This window comes from Peromyscus leucopus, chromosome X (assembly GCF_004664715.2).
Source record: "Peromyscus leucopus breed LL Stock chromosome X, UCI_PerLeu_2.1, whole genome shotgun sequence".
NCBI lineage: Eukaryota > Metazoa > Chordata > Mammalia > Rodentia > Cricetidae > Peromyscus > Peromyscus leucopus.
In genome coordinates, this window is record NC_051083.1 from 6,918,139 (window position 1) to 6,944,864 (window position 26,726).

Below are 26,726 nucleotides of genomic sequence, written 5' to 3' on the forward strand. Positions count from 1 at the left end.
ACCCTGCTTGCTTCCATCTTTTGTCTGTATTAGTGGCTTTGGCTTTTGGGAAGGGTATCTTGCTTGGGATCTCCCTGTTTCACAAGACTCTTTTCACAGGGATCTTTCTGTGGAATGGGGTGACTTGGGTGAGAGCTGGGCCAGGATGCTAGCTTAAGATGGAAGTAGCATGACTCCCTCTTGGGTGATGCCTCTGATATGTGCTCTTTATGCACCACCACTTCATGTCTCACTGGCCACAGCTGAAGCTCCTTCATTTTCTTCAGAAATGAATGCAGGCAGAAAGACTATCATTCCTGGATGATGGAGTACTGCAAATCTATAAATCCAGCATGTGGGAGAAGTTGAGGTGTACAGTAGTATTCAACTAGTATAACTAGGTTATAGAGATGATCTGTCTTTCAAAGGGGCACAGGGAGAAGGAAACAACAAAAATAAAGTGGTAGTACCATTCCTTGCGTCTTCTATTCCTGCCAGTCACATTCTTTTACTCTTTCCCAATTCAACTGGGTACTACACCTGTCTCACCCTCGTGTCTTGGCAGACATTGCTGCTCCTTAGTGTGCTGCTCATCTTAGAGCACACTTGAATGTTTTGAAGGCTGAGTGCTGTGGGAGTTTGAGGTTACAACAGGTAGCAGAGAACACAGCTGCCAGCAGAGGCTCTTCTAGCTTCTGGCAGATTTGCCATGATCCATGTTACTCTGTTGGGCTCTCTCTCCCACCAGTCATTGGAAGGATGGAGAAGCTGAAGGTGTTCTTTTGTACCTTTGGAGTCCACATGCTTCCTTGGATGATTTATAGTCTTCTCCTGATTTGTTTGTTTGTTGTGGTGTTGGGGATAGAGCCTAGGGCTTTTGTACATACTCTACCACTGTACATAATGTACTAGAGTTATATGCCCTGTTTGATCATTCCTCACTTCTGTACCAGGTCTCTGTGATGACATCATGATTTCTGAAGTGCCAGGTCTTCATGTGTATTTTTTCTGTCCCAGATCCTAGCACATTGTAAGGTTGAAAGGATTTTTTTTCTTTTATAAAGAGCAAACCAATACTTATGTGCTCTTCAGAACACATAGTATATAGGTGATACAAATCTACATTTTCCATATGTGGAGACACCATTTCCCTTTGTTTGGACACATTTGTTCCGTATTGGACAATATTTGTTCAATATTGGAGTTTTGAAAATGGAAACCTGCTGTGGGATGGTCTGTATGTCAAATTGCTCAGATTGGTCAATAAATAAAACACTGATTGGCCAGTGGCCAGGCAGGAAGTAGGTGGGACAAGGAGAGAGGAGAGTTCTGGGAAGCAGAAGGCTGAGGCAGAGAAACTGCCAGCCACCACCATGACAAGCCGCATGTGAAGACACCGGTAAGCCACCAGCCATGTGGCAAGGTATAGATTTATGGAAATGGATTAATTTAAGCTATAAGAACAGTTAGCAAGAAGCCTGCCACAGCCATACAGTTTGTAAGCAATATAAGTCTCTGTGTTTACTTGGTTGGGTCTGAGCGGCTGTGGGACTAGCGGGTGACAGAGATTTGTCCTAACTGTGGGCCAGGCAGGAAAACTCTAGCTACAGAAACCAACTCATGCCATCTTGCTCCATTGAGTTCCTGACACCTGTTTCCTTCCACTTGGGGCTAAAATTAAAAAACAGGTGGGGACAGGCCTTGCTGAAATATCACTGGGATTTCTTAGTCGCCTGAGATGGGAAAGGCAGGGAGGACTGGTGTGTTGATGAGGTTTTGGGTAGAGACTACCCTCAGACTTCAATTAATAGGGCAGACACTTGCCTAGAGTACACCATCTCCAGCAACACTATAGACACATGCCTCAAAACCCACAAAAGCAAAACAATGAACCAAATGAAAGGAAAAGAAAGATGAGAAAAGATACTATACCTCCACAGCAGAACAGCTTCATTGGGTAGCTGTGTGTCAGTCATTTCAAGAGGCTCCAAAACCTATGACAAGGTACAGAGATGGCAAAATTGAGAGTTGGTAGCCCTGGTTTGCTAAGTTTGCTTAAATATGGCTCTTCTCATAGTAGAGAGCCTTCACAGGGCCATTTTCCTGTAGGACAGAATCTCTTCTGTGGTTCAGTATACAGTGTTTTGTGCCATTGTCTCTCTGGAGTTCCAGAAGAGAACCTCAGAGATGATGAGGGCAAAAAGGGTCTGAGGCAAGAATACAGTCTATTTCCAGTTTCTGCCTTCTACTAAAATGTGAATTGTGTGATTCTAATCTTCATGATAGCTGTGTTGGCACATTGAAACAATCTCAATGAGTTTTGCAACATAGATTTTCTTGCCCTCAAATTTTATAGCACATTTGGTGTCCTTAGTATATTTAACCTTCCTCTGCTCTGTTTTTGTGATTTTCCTGAAAAGTTTTTATGCTAATTTTGGCAAATTCCAAGATTACACATCCTGTAACCAATAGAATTGGGTAGAGCTGGCATTTGACTTGGGCAGTTTGTATTGTAAACCCCATTTGACTGTCCTTACCTAGGATTAACTAATTCAGGTACCCCATCTTTGTGTGTGTGTGTGTGTGTGTGTGTGTGTGTGTGTGTGTTCTTGATAGCAACCTAAGAATTTTAAGACTGCTTTTCACAGCCAATACCTGCAGTCAGAAAATGTTAATTTCATGAGCAGTTACATTCTGTCTAGTCCTCAAGGTGCTAGGTGGTAAGATTTGATGTCCTCAGTTCCTAAGACCTTTGCTCAGACTTTGTTGTATTGCTACAGATGGATTCTACCTGCTGCTTGCTAACTCTCTGGGAGATAGCCCTTGGTGCATGCTATTCCTGGTATTGGAGCTATCGAAGTCATTCATGGAGACATGTCCAATTTCCTGTTCATGAGACAGATCTGAAAAAGTCATATACATTTCTTTTCCCTTTATTTTGTTTTTTTGAGACAGGGTTTCTTTGTGTAGCTTTGGTGCCTGTTTTGGATCTCTCTCTGTAGACCAGGCTGGCCTCAAACTCAGAGATCTGCCTGGCTCTGCCTCTTCAGTGCTGGGATTGAAGGCATGCGCCACAACTGCCTGGCCTACTTAGGTGTTTTCAAGAAATGTTTGCTGCTATGGTTGTTGTGTCTTTCAACACAACAACAGTTACAGTTATTCATGTACTTTTGTTCAGAGTTTGTGTTTCTTAGCGCAAAAAAAAAAGCTAAGCATCATTGATTACTCACAACTCTTTTGAACACTTATGGTTTAAGGTTTGCTAGATACTTCAGTTTATAGCCACAGACTATTAGATTATTCTAGATTATATCACCAATGTTTTTGGTTTCATTGCCTTAAAAAACATGCGTTGAGGCTGTAGGCCAGTATGGCAGCAGCAACAATAAGCAGCCATTTCACAAGAGATCAAATTACCCAAGTCTGAAGAGAAGGTCTTAAACAAACTCCTAACAGAAGGTAGATGAGCTTGGAAGAAAACTGAACAGGTTATACCAGTATCCCTCCATGGGTGTTCTGACTTAACTTCCATTTTGCCTTATCAGAAGTGAAGGCTAGGCTCCTTCAATTGGCCTGTGTTCACGAGTCATCTGTTATACCACCCACTTCTTCCTGAAGCCACTGTTCCATTTCTCTTTGTCAGAGTTATCTCTTAGGACAACCTGGCATGCTTCTGTCCTGTGCTCTATAGGCCTTACTTTCTTTAAGAATGGTGTTTCCATCTTCCCCTATCAAGAGCATCCAGGCCCTTCACAGTTGAAATTCAGTCTGAGGTACTGGTCCTGGTATCCATCAGCTTATCAGCTTATCAGCTGATCATATGCTCTTCTTTTTGTCTCCTGATGCCATTGTTTCCCTGAAGGGTATTCCTTGCTAGTTCCTTTTGTTATAGTTACTATTGCTGTGATGAAAGACCAAGACCAAAGCAACTTGTGGAGAAAAGTGTTTGTTTTGCTCACAGTTCCATGTAACAGTTCATCATCAAAAGCAGTGAGGGCAGGAACCTGGAGGCAGAAGCCATGGAGAGGTACTGCTTTCTGGCTTGCTTCACATGGCTTGTTCATCTTGGTTTCTTATAGAACCCAAGACCACCAGACCTGGGGTGGCCCTCCCCCATCAATCACTAAGTAACAAAATGCCTTACAGATGGATCTTATGGACACATTTTCTCATTTGGGGCTCCCTCTCTGATGTTTCTTGCTTGTGTCAAATTGACATAAAACTATCCTCTACACATTTGTTGAGTTCCCCAACCCCCTGATATTCAAGGGCCTTGGTCTTCCTCCTATTATTTTCTTCTTCTAACTGCCCTTACTGTCAGCACAGACCCAAAGCAAAGGACCAAAGCAGTGGAGAACTAAGTGAAAAACTGTTCTCTCTGTATGTTATGTCAGATAGTTTGCCATAGTAACTAACAGAAGGCCGTCCTAACATACCATCCAAAGATCTTTGAACAGCCTACACTCATTATCAGAAACTTCATACAGTTTTGTTTCTCAGAGTAAGGACTGATAACTTTTTTGACTGGCCCAGGAACCCTGTGTAACCTGCTTCCCTATGCCTGTTCAGCCTAATCAATCTCATTTCTCTCTTCTTTCTTCCCTGCTCATTCTGCTTTGTGACCCTGGACTTTCTACTGATTTTATCCCTGAGAAAGTATATTTCCACCTCAAGTTCTTTTCTCTCTGCCATAACCCTCTTCATTCACTGCCCAGGTATTTATGGAATCTGCTCCCGTGACTACTTAATCTGCCCCTCCCATGCCTCCTCTATTCTTTCTGGGCACTTTATCACCAGCTTGTCAGTTCTGTATTTATTTGATTTTATTTCCTTTTGTTATAGTCTGGAAACTCCATTAGGGCAGGGCCTCTGTCTCTAAACCCAGCATAGTGCTTAGCAGTTAGGAAGTATTTGGAAAGGCGTTGAATGACTGAATGAGTGTACTGGGCACTGTGGTCAGAAAAAAATGACAGGGAATGTGTATTCACCCAGTTGGAGGAGAAACCACAACTTCTATAGCATTTCACGTAGTCTAAGGGGATTTCTGTTAGACGCTCCCTGAGATCTTCACATTTCTAAAATTGGGGTGCATATGGCAGTGGATGAAACTTCAATTGTTATCTGCCCAGCACTGGTTATTTTACAGTGCTGTTTAGCCTGGCATCCACAAGTTGGCAGTAAGTGTTCACTTGACTGTATGTGTTGTCTGTGTTCCTGGTTCTGTATAGAGTGAGTATGCCTGCTCTGTGATAGGTTCTTTTGTTGCCATTGGAACAATACCCTTGCAGAAAGGCATGATAGTGGTAGGGAGTGAATTTATTAGTGAAGTTGGGAAAATGACTGGGACTCTAACTTTCAGAGCAATACCTTGGAATGTAGAAGTAGTTGAAGCCATATCATGCCCCATTACAATGTTACATAAAGACTTGCTGATCCTTTCCAAACAGTGAAATGAAGGCAGAGGATATTGCCCAATTCCTCAAAACAAAGCAATGAAAAACATGTCTGTCTTTGAGGTACCATGTTATGTACCTCAAACTCACAGAGATCCACCTGGCTCTTCCTCCCGAGTGCTGGGATTAAAGGCGTGCGCTACCACCGCCCAGCCGGCTTGTTATTTGTTTAAGGATAACATTTTTTCAGAGAGCTGTAAGTTTGCTTTTCATTTTAATTGCTTTCATCCCTTGTCTATGCAGTCTCTCCTTTCCCATTTTTTATTACTTACTCTGTTTCATTTATGTTTTCTGACATTACATTGTTTTCCATCTATCAAAGCCAGTTTCCTATGATGTGTGTGGTCTGTTTTATGAGGGATGTTGGTATGCTGACCTCCCTATTCAGCGGATCCACCTCTTGCTTTCTGCTTCTACTGATTGCTTTTCTTTGTCACCTCCCAACAAAGATCAGCTCTCTACCACCCACACATCAACTGTCCTTTACCAGATTCATGCTCTCGGGTGTCTTTACTACTACATTTTTTCTTCTTGTCTCTTTATTCCACACTTATTGACTGATTATCAGCAGTCTGAAATTCATTTCTACTTAAAATCTACAGTACCTCTGAAACTTATGATTCCCACAACTTGACAAATGCTTGGCAGCCCCTGTACCCACCCTTGCTCCTACTCCAAATGTTTAGTGTATAGGGAACAGAAAGTATCTAAACAGACTGCTCAATGACTCTTCTGTCTAGGGTACTTTTACTCTGGTAATTGAGATATGTTTTTCTCCCTCATTGTTTCCCCTTGAGTTAATATTTAGAACATGTGCATGTAGTGTGTTTATGTGTGTGCACATGCATGTCTAGTGGCCAGAGGATGGTTTTGTCATTTCTCCAGCACCATCCACTATTTTTCTTTTTGATGCAGGGCCTCTCAGTGGCCTGGAGTGTCTCTAAGTAGACTAGATAGACCATGCTGGCCAGTGAGACCTAGCAAGCCAGTTATTCTGGCTTACCCAGCACTGGGATTACAGATTTGTACAACTATGCTTAACTTTTTTTTTTTTAACATGGGCTCTGATTGAATGTAGGTCCTGTGCTTGCAAGTGAAATACTTTTCAAGTGAACCATCTCCTCAGCTACAGAACCTTTCTTTTCTTTGAGAGAGAGACTTAAATTTGAACTAGAAATTTCTTTTAGCCACTTACAGCAGGCACAGAACAGGATGTGGCAAAACTGCGCTTGAGAATTTTGTTTTGGATACATAGGAAATTTGAGATTATGAATTTGGTGACTGACTGAAAAATGAGTCCTATTAATTTGGCAGAGTCTTTGAAGGCTGAGGGTATAGATAGCTAAGTCATCCAGTCTGAGAACAGATGTGGTTCATTTTATATAAACTCAGCATTGATAAATAGTATATCTTGGTTAAGATTTCTTACTGTTATTAAGGCAGTTTTGCAGATAGGTACACTTGGGTGTACAAATTGTCATCCACAAAGAACTCATCGTTACTAATTAAAATTTCCAAATTGAGGACTACAAAGAACCCAAGAAGCTTAAAAGCCTTGGCATATTCAAAGTTGTCTTGAAATAATTTATTAGAGACCCCATTAATGGTACTAGTACAAAATTACTATCCTATAAATAGAAATGAACTTTGGAAAACCTAACAATGTGATAAAAGCACTGTCCTTTGAGCTCTGTAGATCATTCTGTAAGGAACTGGATTTGTAGAAAACACTGTCTCATTAGCTCCATGCTTTAGCAAAAACAACAGCAAGCAGCTAAGTGGTAGAGTACTTGCCTAGCATGCCTGAGTACCTGGGTCCCAGACTCAGCACTGCTAAGGAAGGAAATGCCCTTTTGACTTCTTATTATCTCTATTTACCCAAGAACAGAAAATACTAATTTGGTTGTTTAAAACTGTTCTTTAAGATAGCCATTTTCTTCTAATGGAAAGTCTCACTGTGTATGTATGGGCTGACCTTGAACTAAGCAGTCCTCCTGCCTTTGTGTCCATGCGCTGAGATTTTAGGTGTGCCTGAGAGAGCTGATCCCTACCCCATGTAATACTTCCGCATACATTTTTTAATGCTTGATTTTTATTTGACTTTAGTACATTTTTTTCTGATTATTCCTAGTAAATTCATTCATTCATGAGGATTCATGTATTTCTGTCTAAGGCACTTCGAGAGGTTCATGTGCTAACTTTCTTCTTACTACAAACTATTGGGACAGAGATGCCTGTCTTCTGGCATTTGCCCCCCTAGTGCACTCATCATTTCTAGTGGATACTTTGGAGTGGCTAAACTCATTTTCTGAGCAATTGTTCTTAGAAATTCTGTATTTTGTCTTGGCTAAATAGTGTGTAACCTGGCCTCTTCTCAGTATTATCCTAGTGTTTTTCTCACTATACTACAAGGGCCAAAGATTATCTTACAGTGGGCTCTGCAGTAAGTCTTTTTTCTGAAATATATGTGTAAATCCAATGTTTTTAAAAGATTCTTAAAAGGGTTATCATCAAGTTCAAACTCAGGATTTTTGTCAAAAATTGTATTTATTAACAAATGTTCTTACATCTTCTGTGAGAAAACAGTGATTGTAGTTAATTTTGAGTGATTGTCACATAGTTGATAATTGCTCTGATTCATGATATTATTATATTCTCTTTCCTTCGCCCACAGCAAAACAAGCTTAATTTGATTTATATCCTTAGGAAGAAGAAAAAAACCCTAAGATTACTCACATGGCTATGATTCAGCTTTTGGCTCCTTCCTCTTTCCCTTCTCCTCCTCCTCTTTCCCCCTCCTCCTTTTCTCCTCCTCCCCTGCCCACTCCTGTATTCACTCCCACCCACGATGTTGTTGTCATCAAAGAACTGAGTCAGTTCGTTCTTAAAAATGGGTGGAGCAGGAGACAAGTAATAAAATTTTCTGAGTGAAGTATGCGGCTTCTGTGTGAAATCATTTCAAGAAGGCAGGCAGCTCCTTATATGACATGAAAAGCTTGGAACAGAGTCCAGTCCTCATACAGACATGTTCCCAGTGTCCTACATAAATCTGCATGTAGTTTGTGTGCATGTTTGTAGAGGCATTCAAGTTGTATAGCCATGGAGGCAAGTTCCTATGAGATAATTCTGATACTGGGAATTTTATATAATGTGCTTTCAAAGGAGAGTACTTTGCTAAACAGCGAACGATCTTGTTTTGGATACAGGATCTCACTATGTAGCTCAGGGTGGTATTGAACTTGTGTTTCTCCCACCTTTGCTTCCCAAGGCAGGGAATTATAGACATGTATCATCATGCCTGGTATTATTTGCCTTCTAATGAAGAGTGTGACTTGGAACCTTGAGGCTGTTCTTTCTACCCTTGGAGTGGAAGAGAACTACTGGGGGAGGGGTGTGGCTGCTCACCCTTGGTGATGTGGTGAGCATCATGGAAACAGATTTCTATTTCTTCCTTGTATTTTTTTGTTTACACTCATTCTCCAGGTGATGAAAAAGAGAAAGGAAGTGACTCTCTCAGGTTCCTTTAGGCAGTACCCTCCCAGACCCAGTATTGAGTCTGACTGTCTGTGTTCACTCTGACCTATAGTTGAGGTTGCTGGAACTGATAGAGTCAGATTATTTGGTATTTTTGGTTGCTGATAGAGAGGCAACTCCATGTTATTTCACCAACCCATCCTTTTAGTGCAGAGTTGAAGCAGATCTGTTCCTCTCACCCAAGCTCCCTCAAAGGGGTGAGTCGGGCCATCTCCTGGCATTCATTCATAATCCCTACCACCCTTTCATTGTGCTTTTCCTCTCCCCATCATGTTGAAGACAAGTTGGAGCAGTTGCTTATCCTTCAGCCGAGCAGGGTATGTACATATTTATAAAGTGTGCTTGCACCTCAGAGATGTCTGCTTGCTGTCTTTTTTATCAGTCTTCAACTATGTCACATGCAGACTGGATACTATTAGCTTTTGTTACCTGAGGGCCTGTGGAATGATTGAACTGCTTCATAAAGCTTTCAAATGGAACCAGAGCTGCTTGTACTCAAAAGTAAAATTTCTTAATGAAAGACAATCTAATAGAGAATGTATAATGAGGTTCTCCACCCAACTGCCTGGGTTTCTCTTAGGGTAAATGTAGTGGGGTTTTATGTTGTGGCCTTATGAAGGGAAAAAAAAAGGAGTACTTTTTTCTGGGTCTGTACTCTTCTTAATGCCTCTTATTAGGGAATGTTTGCTGTGCCCTGAACAGGGCTATAATGTTCCTCCAAATATTTATTCTTTCCTGGCTGGTGACAGTCCTAGTATCTTGACCTACTGGGGTCAACTAGAATGAGAGTTCTGTTTTTTGTTTTGTTTTGTGGCAGGGTTTCACCTAGGCTGGCCTTGAACTCCTTATCCTCCTGCCACAATCTTCCAGTCTCCTGCATGTGCTTGGCTGTGATGCGAGTTTCTGAATGCCCATCTCTGACTGGTCCATCTGGTCCTATCTCCTTTCTTCATTGACTGTAGGAGACCCCAGAAAATACGGTGGGAAAAGCCCAAACAGATACTGCAACACTCTGCAGAAATGATGGCTTGGTCCAGTGTTTGTCACCGATGCTAAAGTAGTTTTAATGATACACTAACTATGCTGTGTGACTCAAACACTGTTTTCCGGCCCTTTTCAGTTCAGGAGCACAGCTAGGAATAGAGAAACCAGGATCAAAATGCTAGCTGCTCTCTAGACTTTTCAAAGATGTGAAAGGTCTTTTTAGATGCCAGAGTCTTGATTGTTTGATTTTATTTTATTAATATTCTGTTTATTCTCATTGAAAGCTGTGTAATTATAGACTAGATGTTCTCTGTGTACTAGAGCTTTACTCAGAAAATGTCAGTGGCTAGATTAATACATCTCTGAAATATGAGCACATTTTAATAACTAGTTGAGAAATGTAATTTGAAAACCTGCTTCTAAGTAATCTGTGTAAATTTAATTTCTAAAACCTAATCTTTATGAAAATTTGGAGTGGTATTTATTCCAGTAAAATCTTATAGAGAATTTTTAATAAAGTGAATGAATTATCAACTCCTCAATTAACTTTTATATTATTTAAGTGTGTGTATCTTTTCTGTGTCTTCATCTATGAAATGGAGAATTGGTATTTGAATTTTGCCTTACATTGTAAATATAGACGATATGTCCTATATAACATAGCTTAGTTACCCATCATGGTTTAATCAACAGTAAACGATAAGCCTTGGTCAAAGCACTTGCTGACTTTGCTCAAGGTTAAAGGAAGTATGCTGAATAGAGATAACTGCTGTTCAACTGCTTGCCTGAGCCTTGCAGATTTTTTGTGTGTGGGAAATTGTACTCATTATTCCATTTCTTCCTATCTGCGTAATACCTGGGAACAATTGACTTCATGTAATGCCATTCCCGTCATGCTTATTACTGAACCTTTTACTGCAAAGGAGACTTTTAAGCATTTTATTTGGGATTTTTCCCAGAGACCATTTGGTGACTTTCAAGTTTTTGTCTTCAGCTTTTAAACAAGTTGATATTAAAAGACTGTCGGGGTGGGGCAGGGTCATTGTCATGTTGGTGTTTCTATCTAAGTGGCTCAAGAGTGCAAATTGCAGTACATACAAAAGTGAAAGCCTCGTATGTCTCTCATCTCCCTGACCACTTCCGGAAGAACCTGCCACATGGGCCCCATCACGAGATTTAAACTGGGTTCTCCCGGTCGTAAAAGACATGAGGCAGACTGTTGATTTCCCCACTGTTGTGTGAATTTCATTATTCAGTGGCCTTAGTTCTAAAATTTCCAACATACGGTTCTGTAACATTACATATTAGGGAGTGGGGCCAGGGCTTTGCTTAGGCTTAAAAAAATACTCTTGGAGTTTTCTTGTTTCCACGATTGAATGCTTTGAAACTACTAGAACATGTATTCTGATCCTTAAATGTACAAGTTAGAAAAGAAACAAATGTGAGCTGTCAGATCAACTACAACCAGCAGTCTAATAAAACTGACTCATATCCAAATGGCTGCACTTACACTACCCTCCCATTCTGGAGAGAATGTGGCCGGGGGAGGCAGTGTGAGTCACCACCTGCTTTGTTTGACATATGCTTCCTTCCATAAATTAGGAATGGCAAGCAGCACAGTGCTCTGGGCTCGCCTCGGAGAAATAGCTATTGCAGCTTTGCTTGAGCAAAATAGGGCTTCTCGTTTGGAAAAATCAAGCTGAGACCTCGTTTTGAATTTAAATGTCGGGGAGGGGGAGAAGAAATGGACAGATCCAAACAAGGAACACTTAACTTGTAAGTACCATTTTCAGAGAATGGAGAAATGGTAGGAGTGTTCGTGGTAAATTTCTTCCTGAGGCATAAGTGGTGTTTAAGAGAAATTGGGCTGTTAAAAAGGAATTGGCAGCTATTTCATGAAAGGGGCTTGTTTACTTAATGAGAGTGTGCTTGAAATGGACAGTAAAAAATGAACAAGGAAGAGGGATATGATTTGTAGTTAGCATAAAGATTTTTCCTGATGATGTTTAAGTTTGCTTAAGTTTTACAACTGTTTAAAAAATATATTTGATATAGGGAATCTTCTCTTAGGCACTTTGAGGGAGGAAAGAGGATTATGCACTTCTCATTTCCCTACAGGTGGCTCTACAAGGCTCCGTGGAGCTGTGCCGAATGAAGCGTTAATGTAAGATTGTCAGGGACACTGGCAGAAGCGGGATGAGAAGTATGTTTATAGCTGCATTAAGTTTTTAAGCTCAGCCGCTGCTTTGGGATTATTTTTTAATACATGCCAGACATTCTTCTGATTTCTATCCTGGCTGGCTCTCGGGTTCTTCTCTGTCTGTGTGAGACTAGGGTGTTAGTTGTTTTAAAGCTTGAGTTGTTGCAGCCAGGGCGTTTTCTGTTTCGGCATATGCCCCCCCTCCCCACTTTCCTGAATGAGTGTCCTTTGTATAACCCCAGTAATTCAGAAATCCTACAGTGTTAGGGACTGCCCTGTCATGTGACTTAGGTACTAGGTGTTAGTTTCGATTGGTCAGCAGCTAATTGGTGGGTCCCTATAAGAAGTCCCGGGTCAGGCGACTGTCCACTCTCTACTCTGCCGCTGGCTACTGCTCAACAGGGGCAGTGTGGGGGAGGGATCTGTCCAGTGATTCCTGCTGTGATAGATGAGCAAGTAATTGCTGCCCTGGGGGGTCTGCACACCAGTGGAAGACCCTCAGATTACTTGTGGCTGATTTGATCAAACTCTGGCTTCCTGAACTGGTAACTGTCACTTTAATGTAGCTTACTGATTAAACAGAGAAAAATGTAGCTGAAAATGTATGCCAAGAACTTGTGTGGACTTATTCCCTGTCTCCTCTTTCCCCTTTGTCTGATTCATTTTGTCACAGGAATGAAACGTAGATAAGTCGTTAGAAAACTTTTGTAGGAACAGTGCCTCGTGTGAACAGAACAAAGCCGTTTTATAATCAGATTTACCAAGCTGAGAAGAAGGAGTTTCAGCAAACGGAAGCTGCAGTGTTCTATCACCAGGAAACTGTTTTCCAGAATCGGTAAGTGAAAAGTAGCACTGTCCCTAATAGATCTCATATGGTGTGTGGGAGAATTGCTAAATTGTTCACAGACCCCTAACAAGTGTGTAGAACAGAAAACATCACAGTATAGCGTAAAGGCTGAGAAAGAACCAGGTAGTTAATAAAATGGACTGAGTGTTACCAGTTCAGCCAGGTCTTACTTTTTGAACATGGTTTCCTTTTCCGTGGAGGAAAGCATAAAATCAAAACAGGTTGTTTGATTGAGTTGCTACATTAACTTTCCATGGATAGCCATTTGCATTTCAGTCTGACTAGCAAGTTGAAATTTGAAGACATACTTTCAGAATTAGTCAGCTCCTTTGCCTTCCTATTGTGCCGAGTACTTTATCTAGATGTTTTTCAAAATGAAAGTTGAAGCAATGCACCTACAACATCTTATTGTGAATGGCAGATTATGATGGTCATGGATTTTGTTTTGCATTCATGTCATGATTTTGAGATTGTACTGTCTGATTACATTAATAAAGCAAAAGGGTTCCTGTTTCCATATAGTCTATAACATTTTCAAGATGGTAATAAGCAACTCTTAGTGGCATAGTGCCTTTGTGTCTGGCTTCCTTTTTCTGAAACCTGAAATCCAGTTTTCTGATTTTGAATCTGCACTGCTACTATGCTTAAGGTTTCCCCAGAAAGATAATAAGGCTTGAATATCTGTGTTCCTAAGGACAGTGAGATAGCACAGTTTTATATTAAATGTGAATGTTTGATTACTTGACTTTGCTTAATATAAAGATTATGTGGAGAAAGGTTGAGCACAACAAGATTATTGGGTGGCTGCTTGATTTTTGCCAGTTTCTCATTGGTCAGTAGAAATAATCATGTGATATATACTTAAATAGAATTATAGGGAAAATATTTTAAGTGTCAGTAATTATATAGGTATTCTGAGCAATCTTCATTTATGAATGCTAACATGCAATTACGCCCTGTGAACAGAATTGTGCTTTATTATACCCTATAAAGGGTATAATATTGTTTATTTGCTTTAAGTATCTCCAACTAAATTAAAAGTTAGACTAACATTCCTGACTTCTGCTTCCCATTCTGCTGCGTTTGAAATCATAAAATTCTCAACTTAAAACAAGAAAGCTATAACACGATAACAAAGCTACAGTTTCTCTGTTAATTGAGTGGGGTGCAGATGGGGAGGAGGAGAATGAGTGCAGTAGAATCTGTAAATTGCCCCCTCACTTTACATAGTGAACATTTTTCTTAGACTAATAAAGACTTCCGTTTAAATTGAAAGACAAGCATGGCTGTGAAATGCAAGTTTGTGTGAATGTCACAAGTCATTTGACTTAATGAATGTATACCCTCCTGACCTGCATGAATTTATAGGTTTGAGAGAAAGACAGAGAAATGGTGGAATGAAAGCATTTCTAGATAATACTGCTAGTGTTTTCAGAGAGTAATATTTATTTTCACCTCTATTTCATGTAATTACTTGAATAAAACATGGTGGTTTAATATTGGGCTAAATACATGCTGGATAGGAAAAAGACTATATAAAACCTTGGTGATCTTCAGGCATTTAGAAGCCATTGTCTTGAATGATAAAAATGGGATTTAATGTAAACTGGAATAGTAAATGTTACAAAGTATGTCCTAGAATAGTTTTCGAAAAGCTTCATTTTATTTTACTTTGTCATTATTTATTCTCAATGTATTATTTTAAAATATACATATAAAGCATCACTCTGAAATCCCTCTTGGAGTTATTGAAAGTATTGGTATTTTGGCATATTTGGTAAAGTACATTAATGACATATATTTGTGGGTTTGTAAAAACAGCAAAGTGAAAGGAAGCCATTTGAGATCCATAACCTCTCTCCAGGAGTATTTGAGAAGTATACTATATACCTTTGTCTGATTAAGTTTTATTGAAGTAATCTCAGCCTCTCTCTCTCTCTCTCTCTCTCTCTCTCTCTCTCTCTCTCTCTCTCTCTCTCTCTCTCTGAGTGTAAACTTAATTCCAAGGGGGACTTTAATAACCAGTGAAATGACTATTTCTTAGAACTCAGATAAGAGTAGTTGATTATTGTCATATAGCTTAGAAATCTCAGTTCATAAATGTCATTTAAACCTTGTGTCATTGAGTAGGGGGATAATAAGAAAAAAACCATGAAACATCCTAAATAGGAAACACTGTATTCCTTTCTTGTCTTCTTGACTAGCTTTTGTGTATGGGCTGACCATAGGAGTGGTAAGCATAGGTTTTGAAGAAAGCAATACTTATTACCAACATATAGAGTAATAAGAGGTCAGCTTCCGTAAGGTTGTGCACATCTTTCTCCAGTGATGACCAGCAGTAAGAACATCTTTAACCAGTTATTGTAGGCTGTGCAAGAGCTGCAAATATTCAAATGCAATGTGAAGAGAACCACTTTGGCATAGCCTTTATTCCTCTCCTCTTGGCCGACTACAGAAGCTTCTGTGTTCTTGCAAGACACATGCTTTTCAACCAACTGTTCATTTGCCATTTACTAGCTTATGTCTTCTTTTTCCTAATGGAATAGACAGAATTGCATTATTAAATAGCCATGAACTTTAAACAGTTTATCTTATATTCAAAAATCACTTTTAACATTCTTTAAGAAGAGTTTTTGAGACCTGTTTATGGAAATGAATTGGCAGGCTGATAATGTAGGAAACACTGTATCAGAGCAAGAGAGTGTTTAGACTAATATGTACCATAGATTAATTATGTACTTGTGCATTTTCCATGCCTGAAGGCATTTTCTATTCCCATTTTCTATTACTCAGTGGCTTTGACAATTTATTTTGTCACTAGCACATTAAGAATTAGTGAGGAAAAGATTTCAGTAAGGTTTGTCCCTTACTTAATAAATATAAAGCTACCATTTCTTCTCAATCCAAACAGGTCTAACAAATGGGGAAAAGTTTTGTCATAAACTGACAGCAAGTCCTGACCTGAGCTTACACGAGGACACTTGTATTCTTTATTTAGCTCACTAAGTCTGTATGTTTTATCATAGAAATATTCACCATACTCGATTCTTCAATAGAGTACCAGACCTCCCCTGTAGTTACATACATATGTGTGTATATAAAGTAATCACCCTCTTTATAAGATTTATAATAATCTGAGTGTCTCTTGCCAGTAAGGGTTTCTGACTCTTGAATTAACATTTATTGGACTAATGCTTTGTGTTAGGTTCTTTTCTAAATGTATCCCTGGCATCTAGCACAATGCCTACCAGTTCCTGATAGATACCCAGGAGATATAGTTTCATATTAAATGTTTTACATATATTAGCTGAAAAGCCAATATGATTGTTATTCCATTTTGTGTAGAGAAAACTACAAGAGAGGTGAAGCAAATTGCCCAATGTGACATAGAGGGATATAATGGAGTCAGGTTTTGCAAGCACTGAAACTTGGCTGAGTCAGAGGGGTGTGTCACCTGGTCCCCTCATTCCTGGTTACCCTATGCCTAGTGTCATCAGAAAGTGGTGATATCATATCACCACTATGATCATTACCAGGGTCCTGTGTGAAATGTTTGTTAACCGGTGGGTGGTGGGACTATGGGAGTTCCAAGGCCTTAACCTCTCTATCAGTGAATCAACCTGACTTTTTAAATTGGGAAATACTAAAAGAAATTACATGTTTTTTTAACCCCAAGGCAATTTCCGTTGAAAAAGTCCCCCTTTTTTTTTTTTGTTTTTTTTTTTTTGGAGGGGGGCGGGTTTCAAGACAGGGTTCCTCTGTGTAGCTAGCTTTGGAGCCTGTCCTGGAATTCACTCTGTAGCCCAGGCTGGCCTCAAACTCACAGAGATCCACCTGACTCTGCCTCCCGAGTGCTGGGATTAAAGGCGTGCGTCACCGCCGCCCGGCGAAAAAAGTCATTTTATAGCTATTTTCTGGGACTTTTTTTTTTTTTTTTTAAACCCAGAAGGAGGTCTAGGCTGTGAAGGGAGAAAGGGTCACCCTGTGAGTGGGTGACTGTTCTGTATAAAAGTAATGCTGGGCACAGTAAGTGCCTTCAGGAAATCCGGCAGCCCCAGGAAATTGAACTGCATGACTAAATCCAGAAAAAGATGCTTTTAACGGTGCTTCTCAAAAACATTTCTACGTTGTTTCTCTTTTCCCGATGTGTTTCTAGTGATTTAAAAAAAACTTTCCAGCCCTCCGTTTTACTTCCCTGTCCCTCCGTCCCCACTTAGTTTTTCCTTTTAGCACTTCCTTTTGGCATGTTGTATATTTTATGTCCTTGCTTGACATTTTAGTCAACCACTCCTGGTATTGTTAGTTTTGAACAGGCATAAAAATTTCTAGATATATATTTTGATCTGTCTTTAGCTTCCCTTATCTTCATTTCAAAATGGTATTGATAAGAAAAAAAAAAGTATTTTGCCGAATTTTTTTCTTTTTTCTTTTTTTGTATTTTTGTTTTCCTAGAAAAACCTTTTCTGTGTATCACTTGGCTGTCCTCTTGCTCTGTAGACCAGGCTGGCCTTGAACTCACAGAGATCTCCCTGTCTCTGCCTCCCAAGTGCTGGGTTTAATCCACCACCACTGCCTGGCACCAACTATTTTTTTTTCTGTTATGTACAATTTTACAGTAATAGTTCTAAATATTTATTTCTATTAAACAAACTGTTTAGAGATCAAATGGTTAAAATTTGGAGAACAGGTTTTATTCAGAAGGGGAAACTTAACCAGTTTTGAATGGAGTAGTACTGGGTATATATTTTATAATTTAGAAATGAAACGATTGGCTATTTATTTTCTTGATAGCAGGAAGAGTAAGGATTAAGAAGAAAATCATTTTATTAACTACTTTGAACTTACAGAGATGGGCAGCAGAATTTGAACATGTATTTCAGTTAAAATATCTTTTTTTGTTTTGTTTTTTTGAGACAGGGTTTCTCTGTGTAGCTTTGCGCCTTTCCTGGAACTTGCTTTGTAGGCCAGGCTGGCCTCGAACTCACAGAGATCTGCCTGGCAGTTAAAATATCTTAACACTTACCTACTAAACTGCTCTTGTTTCTTTGAAAAGTAGTCAATTGCTGTACGTACTATATATTGATAATGTAAGTGATTTAATGTTAACATCTTCTGATTCATGTTTATGATTCTATGCTATAACTTATCTCTCATTACTCCATTTATCCTAATTTTTCCCCCCTAAAGTGTTTAAACTAATCTAAGACATAAAGCATACCACAGTGCTATTAGCTGTAAATTATGTTGTTTTGTAAACACATCATTATAGCTCATTTCCTTTCATTTTTCTTTTTTTTTTTTTTTTTGGTTTTTCGAGACAGGGTTTCTCTGTGTAGCTTTGCGCCTTTCCTGGAGCTCGCTTGGTAGCCCAGGCTGGCCTCGAACTCACAAAGATCCACCTGGCTCTGCCTCCCGAGTGCTGGGATTAAAGGCGTGCGCCACCAACGCCCGGCTCCTTTCATTTTTCTAAAGGAACAGATTTGATGCATATAGAAGTTGGATATGATGACTTTTGTAAATCAGTATAGCAACTGAAACTGTTGCTTTTCTTAGCTACAGTAAATAGCACCTATTTTGTTTGTAATAACGTTAAAAATATTAATGTAAGTGTGGTGATAACTTTGCACATTAACTTTGTTAATGTAAACTGAGCAGTGATAGTGCATACTTGGGTGGGAGGCAGGAGGCTTTCTCTGAGTTCAAGGCCAGCCTGGTCTATAGAGTGAGTTCTATGATAGCCAGGGCTACACAGAGAAATCCTGTCTCAAAAAACAAAGCAAAACAAAATACATATTTCGAACCTTTCAGGGACTGGATGGTACTACATGCCTTTAATCCAACAATTGGGAAGCAGAGGCAGGTAAATCTGAGTTCAAGGCCAGCCTGGGCTACAGAGCTAGTTCTAGGACAGCCAGGACTTTTTATAGCGAAACCCTGCCTCCAAAAAAAAATCAAAAACAAACAAACAAACAAACAAACAAACAAACAAACAAGTAAATAAATAGGGTGGAATCTTCTGTAATGAAGGCCAGGCTAATATTTCATTTTAAAGGACATCTCCTTCTTGCCATGAAAAAAGTATTTCCTGAAGCACATGGCTCTTCTGTTTGGGGGCTTTATTATTGGTGTTACTATAGTTTTTCTGCCTTTATTCTTTTTTTAAATGGACAAAATGTTTTTTTCAAAGAGAATCTATTGACACCCCCCCCCCCATTAGTACCTTAATTTAGTTCTCTACTACAAAAAATGGGTCGAATTTATTTAGGCCCATCAATGCTTTGCTTTCACAGTTCTCTTTACCTGCATACAAAATAATCTCCAAATCTGAATTGTTTATTATATAAGAGGCCCAAGCTTGAGGATCAAATGTGCTTGTGCTTGAAGTGTACTTTGCCCCTAGGTAGCTGAGTGACTCCATTGGTTTCTCTAAACCACAGAACCTGAAGGGAGTTCTGGTGTTTGCACTTGCTCATATATAGGAATACACGTTAGGGAACCTGGAATAATGGTGCTCCACTAACTTGTATTTCCCAAACCCTATCAGTTTAGCCCCAGGCCTGTAAGTTTATGCTAACATATGTGACATTGGGCACCGCAGATGAACTAAAAGGCAACAATTTGTTGGTTACCATTTGTTGTGCACTTAGTGTGTTTGAGAAGCTGCTCCTGCAGGTACTCAACGGGCAGTAATGAGTGATCCTCGTAGCAAGCTGTTGATGCCACTGTCGTGTCTTCTTCATAAGTGAGGAGGCTAAAGCACACGGAAACAAAGGAACTTGCTTCCGGCCACTAGGCTGTTACCAGTACAGATGAGAAGCACTTTGGGTCCAAAGGCAGAATAAAAGTTGATTGAAGTTGAAAGTTTCAGCAGTGATCTTCTCAATTCTGTTCTAGAAAGTGTCACATATTTCAGACCTGGGCCTCTCAATATTGAAATCCACAGTTGACTTTTGATACTCCTTATTTCACAAATCAGTATGAACAGTCTTAGTCACTGGTGTTTTATGAGTTTTAATTAGGCCACTGAAGTCCAGGAGGGGAATTCCTTGTTTTCTAAAGTTGATCTAAATCACTAATAAATTTACTCATCTAACTTCCCCTGTTCTTTTCCTCTCAAGTTTTTATTTGAAGTTGGGGGTGGATGGGAGATGTATGTGAGCACTTGAATCCTCAGGATGGACTTTTGGAACAAAGGTAAAGTGAATGAGAATCTATATTCATAACATATTCTACCTTTATCTCCATCTAGTTCTGAAGTCTTTCTCTATAGACTAGAACTTGGAAGAAGCCACTGATGTCCACTTAAAAACAAAACTTCCTGTTTGCACTAGTACTTAAGTTTCAGATTATGGGAATACAGCTTGAAAATTCATAGTTGCTTCTTGCTGTAAATGCTGAGAATTTGATTTAGAAGGTAGATGAGGGCAACCCACCCAAGTCCATGAGTTTAAAATACTTGGAAATCTCTAAAAATGCTTATTGGTCTTGAACTGGGCCTGCCCCTAGGAGGATATGCTAATGGGACTTACCATCATTCCATAATTTTTTTCTGCTAATTTATTCGTCCTAATTTACACTCATTCAACCTCTTCCTGCAGACAGAGGGGAAAAAAGGACAGGATGAGAGTCCATGGAATGTGACTGGAGAGAGGAGTAGCTATAAGCTGTAAATTACCTTGGTCCATTCTCCCTCAGTAAAGGCCTTTTGTTTGATACTTGTTGTTTGGGGGTTGTATACCTCTCACAGACTGACACCAAGTCTTTGAGCATCTTCTCTCAACCAGTGTCCTTGCTTAAACTGAGACAAAAAGGCTTAGGAGGCAAAACTGTGAAGAAAAAATGGCTGCATGGGCTGATTGACTTCCTTTCTTCATGGCCAAACTGTAAATATAATCTCAGAATCTACACTTTCAAACCATTTCTATAAAGAACAGTAAATGTTTACAAAAGCCTCCCCAAAGATATCTTGGAAAATAATTTAAAATAGAATTGAACTCTGATTCTGACCTCAGTTAAATTTGAGGGTTTTTGCTTTGTCGTTTGTTTTGTTGTTGTGGTGGTGGTGGTGGTTGTTTGCTTGTTTTTTAATCTTTAAGTAAAGCTGTGAAAAGTAAGGAGGGATACTTTCCTCTTTGTGGGGAGAGGGACATATAACACTACTAACACTCCTGAGAAAGTATTACTTGTCACGATTCTGGAAGCAGGACATTTCTCTTGAATACTTATAAATAAGTACTAAGTTCAACCTGGATTTCACTGCCCACAGGTCTTTTAAAAATAACCATTCACATTCTTCTCAAGGGAACAGAATGACCTGTGTTTTTAGCCACAAAGACATTGAAAATAATATGTATTTAAATGTGAATTTTGAAGTTTGCATTCCTAGTAAACATATGGTCCAATTGGGAGGGAAAGGTAATGTAGATCAAAGTTAATTGGTCAGTCAAATTTGTCAACACAGGGTTTCTTACTTGCCCACATTCTGTTTGTCATTCACACACTAATAACCCCATGATGGTGGGTAGGTTATAGAGCACTTATTCTTTCTTCTCCTGCACAGTTTTTCTTAGCCGTAGTCAAATGGATCATTCCTTCAGTCCTATACTCCTGACCCTTAACGTTTGGATTTTTTTGGTAACGTGTTAATAAAAGTTGTCTTGAGTGACAACTGGACTTGATAAGTATGTAGGAGAATTACCAGGCAAAGATACCACACAGATAAAGGTTTGTTTTAGTGTTCTGAGTGTAAGAATGCAGAAAACAGAACCAACCCAGACAGATAGGGAGCATTGCAGGCTTAGAATTCCACTGCTATCTAGAGCTGATTGCAATGCCTCTTTGATGTAGTGACATTTGTGCAGAGAAACCCATAGAGAGATCAGGGACAGCCATGATTTAAGCTAGAGGAAGAAAATTTTAGTAAGAAAAAATAAGAACTACAATAGACACATCAAGATGGACCATTTAGAAATCTGTTCTCCATAGTTAAGATGCTGCTGGAGGTATGAGGTACTAACTAACTAGAGGAGGGGGTATGATATCCATAGAGAACCTGGAGAGAAGAACCCCTTTGCATCTTATAAAACCAAAGTGGGTATAAATTGTAGATGGCTTCTTTTGATAAAATGCTTCTCTTGTGATTCTAATTATGATGTTTATTATTAAGCTCCTAGTATAGAAAGATGAAGGAGATCAAGGTGGATAGTTCCTCCTCTCCCATGCATTCACAGAAGTGGGGGCTTGACTATTTAATAATGATGTTTCCATTGATTTATGTTTACCTATTACTGTCTTCCCATTGGGCATGTCTTTGCATTTTGTTTGGAATTTGAAGCACCTTTGGTTTTTTACCAATTCTATTTTATATTCAGTCAATTAGTTAAATTCTTCATTAATCTATAAGAAAATTTTGTTTGGCACAGTGTAGCAGGAATCTTAAAAGTTCTTATTAATAAAATCAAACCTGAGGCCAGTTATTGGGGTCAATGCTGGTAGATCAGAGAGACAGAACAAGCCACAGCTATCTCACCTCACCAGTTCCTCAGCTGGTCTTGTCTCCTCAGACTGGAAGCTTCTGTGTCCTCATCCCGATGGCTCTCAGCTGAACTGTTGCTGGAAAGCCTGAAGCTTAACCAGCCACATGCTTAACCAGCCAAATCTTCTAGTTTCTGGTTCTCACGCCTTATATATTTCTGCTTTCTACCACCACTCCCTGGGATTAAAGGCTGGCTTCCTGGGATTAAAGGTGTGTGTCACCATGCTTGGCTATTTCCAATGTGGCCTTGAACTCCATTATATATATTAACAATGTCCAGTCCAGTAACATCTGATAAACTCAGACCAAAAAATTTTCATTACTTATCTTATTTAAAACAAGTAGTTCCTTTTTAAAAGTAGATTCCATAGTCTCCCTTTTTATCTTATCAGCACAGGATAGAAAATTAAATCCTACTGCTTTTACAACTCGAGATGAAAAGGGAACCTAGGAAAATGAAAGCAGTTGGTCAGCTGGGAAGGGTTGGAAATTATACCTTTTTAGAGTAAAATTTTATTGAAAACAAGTACTTGCCATTCCTGAAAGGTAGATGACTGCCATAAATTCTCCCTGCTGTTCTTTTTGTAATCTGATACTGAAAGTCTTGATTTGTGCATAAAGGATGTGCAGTTAGTGTCATCTGGGAGTTTGCGTGGCAAACATGAGAACAACCATAAAGGATATATATACCATTATGTAGACAACTCTACTAGACCAGGCCTGACAACAGATGGGGCTTGATAACTACTCATAGATCTTACCTAAGTGGATCTTATTTCATAATAACTGAGCCCTTATCCAAACATCTTATCATATGGCTTGACTAATTAGTGATGCATTCCTGTTAACCCCTTTATTCTTTTTAGCAAGCAGCCCACCTGCATAAACGAATGACTGGTTTTGTTGTTTATAGTTTGGTTCATTTGGGCCAGATATTATCATTGCCTCTGGCTGAAACTGACTGACTAACCTGTTTCACTTGTGTGGAAGGAGAAATGAATATTTTGGGAACAGTTGTGTGGTGCCGGGGAAAAGGGCTACATTTGCTGCTTCCCTGACCATGACTCAAGAACTCAGTGTGAAAACAGAGAGAGGCTTGGGACGTTATGAACACACCCATTCCCTTGGATGCATTGCATATGGAGCCAAGAGGAAAATGGAGAAACGGACAGGGGAGGAGGTAGGGGAGTCCCAGGGGATAAATCTCTGGTTCCAAGCCCAGGTGTCAGCCCTTCATTCTTCCTGGTGTCCCAGACATGCTGTCCATTCCTGCTTACATCCTATAAAGGAAGTGCTTATGACTGAGCATCACTTTGCTGAGGAGATGGTAAGGATGAGGAATTCAAGAATGGCCTTTTAAGGCATCATTTTGTATGAAATCGTCGTCGTGTGGACATCTCTCTGCTGAATCTACATTCTAGAAACAGAAAGATGATTTCTTGCCTTGAAGACAACAGCATGTTTTGTCTGTAAGATTGTGTTGTGCTCAGTCCTTCTTCCAAGACCTAATCTCATGGACTCTATCCTTATTCTCTGTGCCCTGGGATTTCCCCCTCTTCTCATGTAAATCCAGACAACTTTCTGCCTGTGTCCCGAAACCTTGGTGTTTCTGCCTTTGACTTGAGTCTCTTCGAAACAATTGTGTGGTGGCTGGGCACTGCAAAATGAGTCAGTTCCTGCAGTTTGGTTACAAGTTCTCAAAAAGTATTTCAGAATGTGGATGTGGTGAGCAAAGTCATTTTCCAGGCATCTAAAAGGAAACCCACATCAACTGTAACAATTGAGTGACGATCTGGTGGTGCTACACAACAGAACTAGGCCTGCTTTCTCTCAGAGCAATTCCTTGAACTGCCCTCCAATTTAGCTGCCGTTAACATATCCCCACTGGGAACTGACATGGTCTTGTTTGCATGTCACGTTTTATCTGCCACCATTTGCACAAACAATGTGACACGGGTTTTAACTTTATTTAGGTTTTCTATAGGAAAAATTACTGTTTTACAAAATAGAATTGGCAGGACTAGTGTGCAGTTAGAATATTTGAAATGTGACGTATGGATGAAAAATGGGTTATTTTTCTGAGGAGTAACCAAGGGGATTTTTTTGGGTACCATGTAGTATATTCATTCACTAACCTTGCAGCAGCAGTCATACAAGTAATTAAATTCTCTTCAAGCTCCTCAAACAGAATATAGGCTTTAGAAAATATTTTGTAGAAATCTTTATTTATTCATGTACCATTAATTCTGTAAAATTTGAATGAGTTTGTTTCAACCACTCCTAGAAACTGATGACATTTTCAATAATGAGAAACCAGCAAGAACAAAACATTGGCAAAGGATCTCAACATACCTTTCACTAAAGAAGATACTCATATTGTATAGATAAGTACATGAATAGTGTTCAGCATCATTAGTCATTAGGGAAATGTAAATAAAAACTATACACTATTTGAATGGCTGAAATATAGAAGGCTGACTATTAAGGTGAGGTTGAGGATGCAGGAATTTGGGGCTCTTAGATATTTAGGAAGGAATGTGAAATGGTAGAAATATTTTAGAAGACAACTTGGCAATTTCTTAGAATGTAAAACATTCACTTACCGTGTGATCAAGCTGTCCCATTTAGAGTGACAAAAAAAAGCCATGTGTACATGAATGTTATAGTTATGTTATTAGTTATAGTCAAAACCTAGAAAAACCCAAACGTCCAGCTGCAACTTAATGGACAAACAAATCACAGTGTATCTCAATGGGTACTGCTCAGAATTGGAAAAAGTTACTATCATAAATAAAGTGAGGGACCCTTATGAGAATACACTGAATGTAATGCTGTTTACATACATTTCTAGAAAATGCAAAGAAATCCTTAATGGCAGAAAGATGAATAATTGTATCAAGTGGAGAACAGCATGGCTAGCAAGAGGGGAAGAGTTAAAATGGGGCACAAGGGCACCAGATCTTGGGGATAATTTCACTTCCTTATTTATTTATGTTGATGTTTTCCAGAATTCCCGATCATCTAAATTAATTATGTGTAGTTTTGCATTTGCTTATTCCTTGATTTTAGAAGAATCTGAAGAAAACAAGGTATCATTACAGCAGATGGAGGGATTGAAAATGTCCCTGTTTGGTAAAAATCAAGATTACCTTCTCTTAAGGAGGAAAAACCTGATAGAGTTCTAATGGTTTTGGTATAGAAACATAGTACTTTCTAGGATAGGTGAATGTAGTCTGTAGCCACCCTCATTTTTCTCCACCCCTTTGTCATTGAAATGAATGTATTTTTTCACAAAGTGATCTCCCATTCCCCAAATTGGTAGAGCAGCTGCCTGCTGGATTTATAAACATGACTTAACACACCATTGTTGTAGGGCTCCTATGTAACAAGGCTGCAGTTTCAGAAGCTGGTTATAAGGTACCTACCTCATTGTGTGCAAGCCTTTCTATGGTCATGTGGGTTGGTATTATTTTCTTCTGGTGAAGAATAAGCAGGCTCAGAAATGCCTAGCTGTTTCCTGGATCATGGAACCCTTGTGTCACTTTGAGATTGGTCAAGACTCTGAGCTCATTTCCAATTCTTCCTACAAGGACACTAAATAATAATTGATTTCAAGTGATTCACAAAACCACAGGTAAAGGCAGATGGTGTTGTTGTTGTTGTTTTTCCTGGAAGACTGATTTATTGCCTGGTATCTTTTTTTGCACCTAGACCGTGTTGGTAGCATATTCATTCTCCAGGTACCCATCACTTTAAATGTCCTTCAATGTCTCTCATACTTTTTCCCATTTGTGGTTTTGAGGAAATTGCCTCCAGAGCACTTATTACATAATTTGCCACCCAAACTTGTCTATGTAATAAACTATGAGCTGTCTGGGTATAGCCTTCAGTGCTTTGGGAGATGGTACTTAACAAACATGTTTTGAAGGGACATGAGGAGAGTTCTATGGGCAAGTAAGTTTAAGAAACTAAGAGGAACAACATCAAATCTTGCCTTTTAGCTTGCTCAGAACCTTAATATTTGTAGGGAAATGGTACTGTGTGTATTTCTCATTTGTAATAGAGTCTAAGAACTGTGGGTTGGTTTTTTTGTTTGGTTGATTTTGCTTTTGTTGTGGCTTGTATCCTAGTTGAGGGCTCCACTAGACACACTGTTTTGTAACTTGTTTGGTGTATTGATAAAATGACATTTTT

The 26,726-nt window shown here is 39.4% G+C and overlaps 1 long non-coding RNA gene across 7 annotated transcripts in view; it reads left to right on the forward strand.

Annotated features, from left to right (window-relative positions):
• Positions 1-26,726, forward strand: part of LOC114680957 — a 77,255-nt gene that overhangs the window by 40,125 nt on the left and 10,404 nt on the right. For 3 of the 7 annotated variants that reach the window (XR_003732845.2, XR_003732844.2, XR_005089978.1), the window contains one exon: positions 12,824-12,985. This is a non-coding gene — a long non-coding RNA (uncharacterized LOC114680957). The other 4 variants (XR_005089975.1, XR_005089976.1, XR_005089977.1 and 1 more) reach the window with 4 other exon arrangements.